This window comes from Panicum virgatum, chromosome 9N (assembly GCF_016808335.1).
Source record: "Panicum virgatum strain AP13 chromosome 9N, P.virgatum_v5, whole genome shotgun sequence".
Classification (NCBI taxonomy): domain Eukaryota; kingdom Viridiplantae; phylum Streptophyta; class Magnoliopsida; order Poales; family Poaceae; genus Panicum; species Panicum virgatum.
The window spans coordinates 30511674-30522883 of record NC_053153.1 but is presented as its reverse complement, the minus strand read 5'-3'; the positions used below and the strand labels follow the sequence as shown (position 1 = coordinate 30522883).

General features: G+C 43.0%; 1 long non-coding RNA gene across 1 annotated transcript; it reads left to right on the top strand.

The window, feature by feature from the left end:
* Positions 1–10633: 10633 nt before the first annotated feature.
* LOC120691994 lies at positions 10634–11203 on the top strand. Its single transcript, XR_005682440.1, has 3 exons — positions 10634–10693; positions 10915–11004; positions 11139–11203. It is a non-coding gene; the product is annotated as an uncharacterized LOC120691994 (long non-coding RNA).
* Positions 11204–11210: the final 7 nt, after the last annotated feature.

The following is an 11210-nucleotide window of genomic DNA, read 5'->3' as shown; positions in this document are numbered from 1 at the left end:
ATCCTCTCCTCCTTCCTCGACTTCATCGGCAACTATCAATCGGCCGAACACCAGAACGAACAAATCAGCATCTTCATGGTATATTCCTCTGGTCAATCGGACGGACTCCATCGGCCGATTCCAACACTGTGCATCTTTTGATTTCTTCCAAATCGGCCACCTTCTCTTCATAAAAATCACCTCCCTTGACATGTGTCAAAAAACGGTGTCAACACATGCCGCCCCCCAGTTTCGGAGTAATTTGTTTTGTTCCGAAATTAACTCTAATCATGCTTGCCAACGTTTAAACGGATCTCTGTCTCCTAAACAAACAGTGCACCGAATCCTTATTTTGCCCTTGGGCAAAGGTTATAAATATCTACGTCTCTTCTCTCGCTGGCACTTCTACTGTAGCATTCTTTGCCTCCTTCTCTGATCAAGAACACATCTGCTCCACCGCCGCCATCGCAACTCTCTAGGGTTTCGAAGATTCAAGTCCAAGGACTATCCCCTCCAGCAATGTCGTCCATCTACGAGATTCCAGAGGTACGTCTCCCTTCTTCATCCGTAGCATTTGTTTTTCACTCCCTTTCCAATCCCTTCAGTCGTGTTCCTCATTTCCGCCTTCATTTTCAGAATCTGAGGGGTAACTTGATTATTCCGCTAGAAAATCAATCTAGCATGGTCTGCTTAGGTCCCATGGGAAATCCAGACCCAACTAGTATAATCAACTTTGAAACCAGCAGAATCCCCCTTAAGTCCTCCAATATGAATGTGGATTGGACTCAAGCCTTCATATCTTGGGCGAGCACTACTCCTGGATGGAGAAATTGGTTCCGTAGAATAGCTAGTTCCTAGAGGACCAACTGGGAACAATACGATATCAGCCAATGCCTGAACCTATCCTTATCGGAGATGATTAGGAACGAGCCGATGCTCATATCAGCTTCTTACTTCTGGTCCGATGCGCCTAATGCATTCATGTTCAACCATGGACCCATGACACCGACTCTGATGGATGTCGTAATGCTCACTGGCCTGAATATCCATGTTTCTGATCGACCTTTCCGTCTGCTAGAAAAGACTTCTTTCAAGATTGAAACAAAGAACATTGGCGGATGGAAAGGATATATCAATAAGAACATGAAAACTGGATCTGTATCTGCCAGAGAACATGCTGCATTCCTCAATATGTGGCTTGAGAAATTTATTTTCTGTGTTAAAACTGTTGGCCCACCAAATAATAATCTCAAGTTGGCAGAAAACCTGGCTACTGGCAACCCTGTCCCTCTCGGCAAACATCTTCTGGGGTCAGTTTACCATCTGCTTCATCAAGTATCATCCAAACTCAGAAAGAACCAACCGATCACTAACTTGGGAGGCCCCTGGTGATTTATTCAGTTGTGGCTGCACATGTACATGCACAAAACTATGACAGTCGAATTGTCAGAGATAGAATTCCCATCAGAAAACTTCTCTGAAGAAGAAGAAATCGTCACTCGCTGATGCACATCATTCGGTGAAGCAGCTATCATGATTGCCAATGATCCCAAGACCCTTGGCATTACTGACTTTTTCAAGTCTTTCTACAATGGGTTTCTAGAAATCTCTACTATCTGGTTTGCATATCTAGATGAAAAAGTCATTTATGAGAATCCCTTCAAATTCTAGTTTGATTCTTGGAAGACTGACGAAGAAGGCACGAAGATTATGGAAGAGAATTTCTCCAAGAATTCTGCCAATCAACTTCACAGCTGGCAAAGATACCTCCAGCTATGAGTTTTATAATCCATCAATGGCAGCTAGACAATTGGGATTTGGCCAAGTGCCCCCTTTTCTCTTCTTCGCTAGCAAAGTTTAGTTCAGAGGAGCCCTTGACAACGCCCTCTCTTATGATCGGCTAAAAAACCTAGAGCCTGATGTGAACATGATACTTCTAGCCGATTGGCAAACTGCACCTTTTGCCACCACCCCTTTCATCCAATGGTGGTCTGAATGGCAAGAGCATATTTTCTGCAAATCGGCCAACTTATACTGCATCGCTCTAGACAACAATTATCAATCAGGCGAGAATGAGGTACAAGCAAAATCAACCCCCACAATGTCTCTTAGCACTTCTCGCTTGCAGCCTTTAACTTCTACTCTTTGCAGGATGATGATCGGAATCCTCCAACAACCAGTAGGAGTGGGCAGCCGATCAACTATGCCCTGCCAGCCGATAAGCCAAATATCGGCTATGGTGCTCCAACTCTGACAGATGTCGCCACTGGGAGAAAACGTAAGATACCTCATACCAAGGTAACAACTCGCAAGAAAAGGAAATCTCCAGGCCAATCCTCAGCAGCTGCAGCAACACTTCAAACAGATGTCTTGGTCGACCTCCCCTCCTCTTCCTCAGAAGGTAAAAGCCTGAACCCCTTATAATTTCACTTTATCTGAATGCTGATCATATTTTTTCTTCACAATTAAGACACCCCTGAACATCAATCTGGGGGGGGGAAGAAGATTCTCAACGCACACCCCCTCCTCCATTACCCATCGTCTAGGTATGATCCTTCTTACTCAGTAAGTATTTTAAACCTTTCTATAATCCTGAATCTGGTATTATTTCCTTTTGGTTTCACCAGATACAGCATTCGCCTCTAACTCCCAGGAAATCCAGGACGGACTCTCCATTGATACAGGTATGATTTCAAAACTTGTCCATGAACATATTCTGTATATTTCTGACAATCATCCTTCAGCTTGCCGACCATGTACTATCTGAATTACTTGGCCAGCCAAATACTGCAATCCCGAGCTCTTCATCGCAACCCCTCGTTCCTATTGGCTCCAATCTAGAAGAAATATGCCTGAAGCAGGTAAACAACCTTTCTCTCTGTTGGCCGATTTCATCATCCCTTTGCCTTCATCGGCCATCCTAATCACATCTCCCTATCAGGCACAAGAATCTCCAGACAATAGTCTGTTTTCTTTTCAAATTGGAGCCACTCCCCAGGAAGAAGGTGAAGAAGCAACATCGGCCGATCCAGTTGTATTGTCGGATGAAATCAAGGCCAAACTCCAAGAATCCCTCCAATTCCTAAACCAAGACATCGGCCAACTGATCAAGAATACACAACCGATCCGCACCATTTTAGAAGAACTAGAGGGCAAACTTCCAGAATCAATTGAAGAAGCATTAACTCCCGCAGCCTTCGTCGAGAGTCGTCGTGCACAATTCAACATGTCCCGGAAACAACTTGCCGATTGTCTTCAACAAGAAAAAGTCGTCAAATAAAGGGACGACTTCAAATCTTTAGCAGAATTGGCCGTTGGTGAAATCAAGTCCCTGAATGACATCCAGGCTAGCATCTTGAGGAACAAAGCTAAATTGGAAGCTGAACGTGATCATCTTCTGCAAGAACTTAATCGAGTAAACCAAGCAATAGACATTGCAGATCACGATCTTTCTCAGATTCCACTGGCCATCACCAAACTCCAAGAAGACAAGCAGAAATACGCTCGTCAAGCATATCAACTCCATAAGAGTCTGCAGTCGATTTCTAGCTCATCAGCGGATAATAATCAAGTGATCGCAAACATTGATCAAATTCGCCTGCGTGCGATAAAAGTAATCCGAGAAGCTCTAGGATTACTGTAAAGGCCCTCCATGTATTGTAATCTCCAGGAATTGCAAACACATGATCCAATTCCAGAAACTATGTCTTTGTGATTTAATTCTCTAAGGGCGACTCATATCGTGTCGGCCATATTACAATCGATGCATCCAATTTGTGAATCGACTTTTACATATTGTTTGCACTAAAGGCAATACTTCCTAGTATTGGCTATAACTTACAAAATCCGGCCGATACTACAATCGGACATATCCCTCATTGATCAAGACTCTTCCGAAGAATCTCCTGACTTTTCTAATGTAACTTCGTAATCAGCCATCCGAAAGAAATCCTTCTCCCATGCTTGACCAGAAAGACAATTCATCCGATCATAACTCACTATATGGGCTTCAGCCAATGCCACACTGAATGATGAATCAGCCAATACTATTTCAACAGTATCGCCAACCCACTGAATCAAACATTGATGCATAGTAGATGGAATGCAACAATTGGCATGTATCCAATCCCGACCCAACAGTAAACTGTATGAACCTTTGCCATTAATAACAAAGAAAGTAGTGGGAAGGGTCTTACTGCCAATTGTGAGATCGATGCATAATACCCCCAAGGCAGGAGACATTACTCCTTCGAAATCCTTGAGCATTATATCAGTCTTCGTCAAATCATCTTGATTCTTCCCAAGCTTGCGTAGCATAACATAGGGCATTATATTCACAGCTGCACCTCCATCAACCAACATCTTCGTAATAGGCTTGCCATCAACGTATCCTTTCAGGAACAGTGCTTTAAGATGCTGCCTCTTATCATCTTCTGACTTCTCAAATGTTGCTGGCAATGGCTCCAAATTCAACTGTGCCATGGCTTCCTCTAATTCTGGTTCATGATCTTCATCGCCTGGCGCCATAAACTCTTTCGGCATTATGAAAACCATATTAATCGGCGCAGCTGATGATCCAGAATCTTGACCACTATCAGCTCTGGGCTTAGCACACCAAACTTGTGACTTAATCCCTTTCTTGTGCAGAATCTGTTCTCGCTCTTCCTCAATGATCTCCAGCTGGCGTAACCTCTGAACACGTCGCTTCTGAGACCTGGTCAAACCCCCTGGGCACCATTGAGATTGATCCGTGCGATCAGGTTCACATTCTGGATCTCTCTGCATCGGCTGATCATCTTGCACCCTGTCATCGGCCACCTGTTCTAGCCGATCGTGTACAGACACTCTTCTCCCAGCAGGATCACGTAGCATCGTCCTGCCCCCCCAGTTGATCATGCACCGATACCCTTTTTCCTAGCCGATCATGCACAAGAGTGCGCTCACGCCGATAGGGCTCATGACACGACCTTTCATATGATCGGCTGCCTTGACCATTGCATTCGGGACAATCATATGCCGATGGCAATGTCAACCCTTCTTCCCAGCCGTAGACAAAGAAAAGACACCTCCAATGATCTTGCTCGCATCTCTCCTCTTCTTCTCTACGCTGCCGCCTTTCATGATCATGCCGAAACTTGTTCAACAGCATTTGAGATGTTACACGTCTACGTGGTGCCGATGAACGTTCAACATCCTTCATCGGACCCTTTCCTTTGACCTCATCGGCCGCTATATGTGCTTTAGGATCAATAGCTCCAGATTTCTTGGCCGATGATGGCGTCAGAATCTTGGCTTGAGGAGAACCTTCATCTCTGGCCATATCAACCATGTTCGTGGCGAAAGAATGTCCGTCGATCTTCATCGTCTTCTTGGGAGCCTCAAATTTCAATTTCCCTTGTTCGAAAGCCATCTGAATCTGCTGTCGAAAGACCTTGTACTCATTTGTATCATGCGATGTGGCGTTGTGCCACTTGCAGTACTTCATATTCTTGAGCTCGTCCTCCGATGGAATCTTGTGATATGGCTTTAACTTGATCAACCCTTCCGACAACAACAAGTTAAAGATTTTGTCGGCTTTGGTGATGTCAAACCCATACGACTCAGTCTCTTTCTTTCCAAATGAACATGTCACCGGCTTTTTATTGTTCTGTATCCACTCATCCGATGCGACTGTTTCTTGCTCCTCTTCAGACTCATCATTAGCAGAATACTCCACATAGTTGATCTTCTTCTGAAAAGGCTTCTTGGAGATCCAGACAAAGACAAGGAGATCAAACAGACTCTGAGTGCATCATGGTTGCCCGCTTCTCCCAACTGTAGAAGGAACCTATTAACATGTTCCATTGTAGAAACTTCTCCCTGCCCTGAGAACTTCGTGAAGTCAGGCATCTTGTACTTGTGTGGGAGAGGAATCTGATCATAAGCCGGAGGATAAGGAGTCTTGTACATGACAGATTGTTGCTTTGGCCTCAAACCAAACTGCTCCCTCATCACTTCAGCTATCTTTGTGCTCAACTATTGGCATTTGCTGAGGGGAAACCGTGCTCGCTGCATTGGTCATCATCGCAAGTTGCTGTGCTACATGGTTCATCAGCTGTCGAGCCGATTGCATCTGTTGTGTTTGCTGAGCTATCCGATTAGGTGTCAGCTGAGTCATCATCGGCTATGTAGCTGATGGGTTAGCCGATTGTTGACCAGTAATATCCATGTACGGCACATTGACATACCGTATCTGTCTAGTTGCTTGATTATGGAATACCCAGTTGACTCCTTTCTGATGCAGAGATTGCGACAACAACACTTCTGAAGGAGACTGGGGTTGGAGCAGGATAGCAAGACGCTGCTGTGGGGTCATCGGCGGTGGCACCGATGTATTAGCTTGTACCATCTGTTGTGGACTCCATGCGCCTTGTGCATTCAACTATGTTGCCGATACATCCTGCTGTGCACCCACTGGCTGAACTGCCGATGGATCAGGCCGAGAGGCTATCGGCTGAGAAGCCGACGCATTAAGCTGTATCTTGGGTGGCGTAGAAAAGAAATCTGGATGCATACCATACCCAGTAGCAGGATTCCACCGTTTAGGAAATACAGACACAAATCCATCTTGCGCAGTTGTAGCAATCGGCAGCGTGGTTGAGTAGATAGGATCTGTTGTACCTGCCGATGCTGCAGTAGTCATCTGGGGTGGAGTTTGACTGTTGCTTGTTCCTGCCTAGCTATCTTGAACCGACAGGGCTGCTGCCATAGACACCTCCAAGGGAGTATATTGCATCTGATCTGGTTGTATATAGCAAGGACCCATGCACCCCGGTAACGTGTCTTCAGCAAAAGTCTTGACCACTGCATTGTGCACCGTGTTGCCCATGACTGTTGCACTCTTGATGAAGGCTTGTGCCACAGCTTGGCCAACTGCGTCTATCATCTTGCTTTCATGCTAAGCCTCTGTCAATGGCTGGAAAGATGGAAGATTAAACTTCTTGATCACCTCACCATATCTGTTGACGCTGTACGACTTGAGGCATTCACGTTTGAATTTCTCCACCAGCTCTTTATATTCCTTCTTTTGTTCTTCTTTGAGCTTATCTTTAGGAACAGGAATCTGGTTTTCTTCACTAATTGCAGATTTATCTGTGAGTTCCACCATGTTGAAGCTTTCGTGTCACACCAGGAGTGCCAAAAGATGTGTTGACGCCAAAATCAACACACTGGAATCCGAAGGCAAGTGTTCGCCGAGTCACGGAAAGTCAACCAAGCGTGCCAGTCAATTTGACCTAAAATTGACAAGGGAGAAAACAAAGTCGAATTCGAGAGCGCATCGGCTGGGATTCCGAATATCTCTCAGATGAGCGTATCGGCAAGTTTTGCCAATACTATAGACGACAAAAGATATTAAATTCAAACGCATAGTAAAGGAGCGCATCGGTAGGATCAGCCGATACACTAAACGACAAAACCAGCTTTTGGACAGCCGATCGTGTATGTATGACAAGATCTAAGCTATGAATGTGTAACTTAGATGATGTGAAGTTAAAAATAGATCTAAAACGGCTCTTGAGGTACCAAAAGTGTCACTCCAAAACCTAAAGTCGATCTAAGTATGTTTTTAGATGTGATAATGGCCAAAAAGCATAGGAAAACCTACAAATCTAGCCGATATCGATAGTTGGTGAATAAATCTAGACGAGACGACAGCGATGCGCCCGGAAGTCAAAGCCTGGATAAACTCGATAACTTTTGAATCGATTTGAACGAAGCCATAGCGATGCGCCCGGTAGCTAAAGCTCAAATATACTCAGTAAAACGAAAACTCACCAGCAAATCAAGTCGCTCGAATGTGAGGAGTCCTTAATCAACTTGAAAGAACTCGTCGAAAAAAGAAAAGAAAAGGCGAAGTCGCCGAAAAAGTGCAAAGGAATTGTAAAGTTTGTTGTATTGGATGTGTATCAAGTTTTTCCGGTCTCTTACAACTGATATATACAGCCTAGCGCTATCAAGTCCTAACCGATCACGGCAAACATTACTTGACTAAAAAGAAAAGACTTTCTAAAAAATAAACTACTTTAAATATTACAACCGAATCATCAAGATTCTCGTAGAGTCCGGATCCTCTCCTCCTTCCTCGACTTCATCGGCAACTATCCATCGGCCGAACACCAGAACGAACAAATCAGCATCTTCATGGTATATTCCTCTGGTCCATCGGACGGACTCCATCGGCCGATTCCAACACTGTGCATCTTTTGATTTCTTCCAAATCGGCCACCTTCTCTTCATAAAAATCACCTCCCTTGACACGTGTCAAAAAGTGGTGTCAACAAGTTGTTTTGTTTATGGCAATTTTGTATCAAATTGCGTGGCAACTTTGTATCATTTTTGTGTTTTTTTTGGTTCAAGGAAAACATATAGCACCATGAGACACCAAGAGGTTGTTGGAGTAGGTTCCAATAGACAAGCAAAACCGAAATATTTTACTGGAGCCAAAATTAATTGTTTAGTATTCATTAGAGGCTATAGGAGCAGAGTAGCTGGAGGTTGAGGCAGAACAGCAACCACAGTTGCAGGGCAGTTAGAAGGGTTCTTGTATGCGGAGCTATAGGTCTGCCCATTTCCTTGAACAGCATAAGATGCAACACTACAGTGACTGGGGTGTCTTGCTCGCGGACAGAGGCCCTGGTTGTGTGCCTGCAGCGACTGTGGCCGCTGTTGCTGGATATTATGATCAGCCTCTGGAAGCAAAATCATGTTTCCTTGACCATAAAACGAATGGACGACTTCATGATGCTTCTGCTACGACGAAAATTGAAATTATGATTTTACTGGAAATTGATATGATGCTTCATGATGCTAGATTTCCGAGGTTGTTTACTGTTCATTAGAAATTGAAATCATGTTTTTACTGGAGTCAAAATTGATTGTTTAGCATTCATTAGAAATTGGAAATCCATAAATATCGGCTATGGTTTTCAGTGGATGAGCATTCATTGTGTGATCATTGGAATCATGTTTTTGTTGCATCAGCAGCGATTCTAGCAGCAATATTGGATGACACAGACCTAGGCGTTTATGTTAAATTAGTAATTAATGCGATGATAAACTAGCTTTTATGGATTGACCCGATTTTTGCCATAGCCCTACTCTATATGATTCTTGAGAGTAGTCTCAGTTGTGATGCTATCTTAAATAAATTATTTTTGCTTAGTTCTATGATCACGTAGCAACTTGATTTTTATTTTCCAGCAACTTATTCATTCCCTATGCAGCAACTTATTCTGTTTATCATGGGGGGTTATTATTCAACTGGGGGTTATTATTTTCAGAGGATGATTTCTTGACACTAGGACCCACTGAACTCTGTTTTTTTTTCTCTGAACCCACGTAGCAACTTGATTTCTTTTCCAGCAACTTATTCATCCCTTTCGTAGAAACTTATTCTGTTTATCATGGGGTTATTATTTTGTCTGACACATCTTCTTTATGCACTTTTTTTATAGCATGGTCCAGAAACGCAATATTGAAGCTACTAATACAGCCCCGTCTCCAAAGAGAACAACTAGGGCTACTTCTAGAGCAGACAAGAGTACTTCTAGAGGCAGTGTAGTGAATGATGAAATGACAGAAGTTGTTGAAGGAAGAAAGCACGCAAAACAAGTACCATTCGGAGCAGAAAAACTATGCTGCATGAATTCTTTTTTTATGGCTAACTTGTAGTATGTCCGCTCTAGCAGCTTATACATGAATTATGTGGTAGCTTGTATGAATCCTTTTTTTAAGCAATTTGAATTCATGAATTGTGTGCAAACTCATTAAATGCTTCATTTCTTCTTTTAGGATATAAGGAAAAAAGGATCAGCGAAAAGACTGAGCAAGATCAATGAAAATCTCAAGGGTAATCAGAAACAGCAAATTGCAAGTGTTGGGTTTGAGGGACTCCTTGAAATCAAGTGCAACATTGTTCCTGAGAAGTTGTCAACTTGGCTAGTTAACAATTTTGACATCAACAAGTCCGAGTTGGTGATCCCATACAGGGGGACAATAAAGGTGGACGATGAAGCTGTTAAACGAGTGCTCGGGTTACCAATGGGCTCAAACTCTGTCGTTTATGAGAAGAAGAGTTATTCTGATACATTCACTGAGTTCTATCAAGTTTTCAGCCATGAGAATGATCATAAGGCACCATCATTTGTAGAAGTTGAAAAATAGTTGTCTGGTGAGGGAAAGAATTCAATAGATGACAAATGGTTGAAGGTTTGGCTAATGTTTGCAATTAGCACCTTCTTGTGCCCAACATCAAGCCCAAAGTTGTGTGTGAGGGCTTTCCATTCCATTTCCATCACCAAAGAGATTAAAGGATACAATTGGTGCAAACTAGTAGTGGACAGACTCATTAAAGAAATTGCAAAGTTTAAGTCTGAGAAGCGAAAGTTTGTGTCCGGGTGCCTCTTCTTCCTTACCGTATGGATACTAGACTTGTAGCACCTTGTCTTTTCCATTTTTTGGTCTCCCTTTTTCTTTTTTCTCAAGACCTGACTATCCTTTTTTTGTGTTCAATATGCTCTTTTTGTGCACGCAGATATTGTATCTAGATTGACTTGATGTTGGTGATATCGTCAACAACGACTTGAAAGTAAGAGCCGCTGCATGGATGGAACAACTCGTCTCCAAAGTCTGACTCATGGATAAGCTCTCCGAGACTCAGTTCGGCAAACTACAAGTAAGATTCATGCACGGATACCTTTTTTCCTCCAACTTTTCTGCATGTGTGGGAATTAGCAACTTGTAAATATCTTGTATGTGTAAGTAGCAAGTTATACATGTGTTGGATACACATGTACAGAGTCACAGAGTTATACATGCAAAGTTATATGCTGCCTTTGTAAACCAGTAATCCTTTTTTATTCACTCATGCACACCTTTTCTCCTTTTTTTGTACAGCTAAAGCCAGAACATTTAAGCACAACGATGATCGCACCAGAAAGGATCCAACAATTCATCGATTCAAACATGCAGGAATCTGTCATTGTTGTATGTTTCTGCCCTCCATCCTTTTTTTTCTATCATCACGCATCATTTTTCTCCCTCATTTCTCTCATATAATCCAACCATCTTATGTTTTTCGTTGTTGCCTTATGTTTCTGCAATTTTTTTCTTTTTTACAGAATCGGGAGGTCCTCAAAAGTGCACTGAGCGAGTTCAGCATTGCAATCAATCAAGCTTTTGTCAAGCTAACA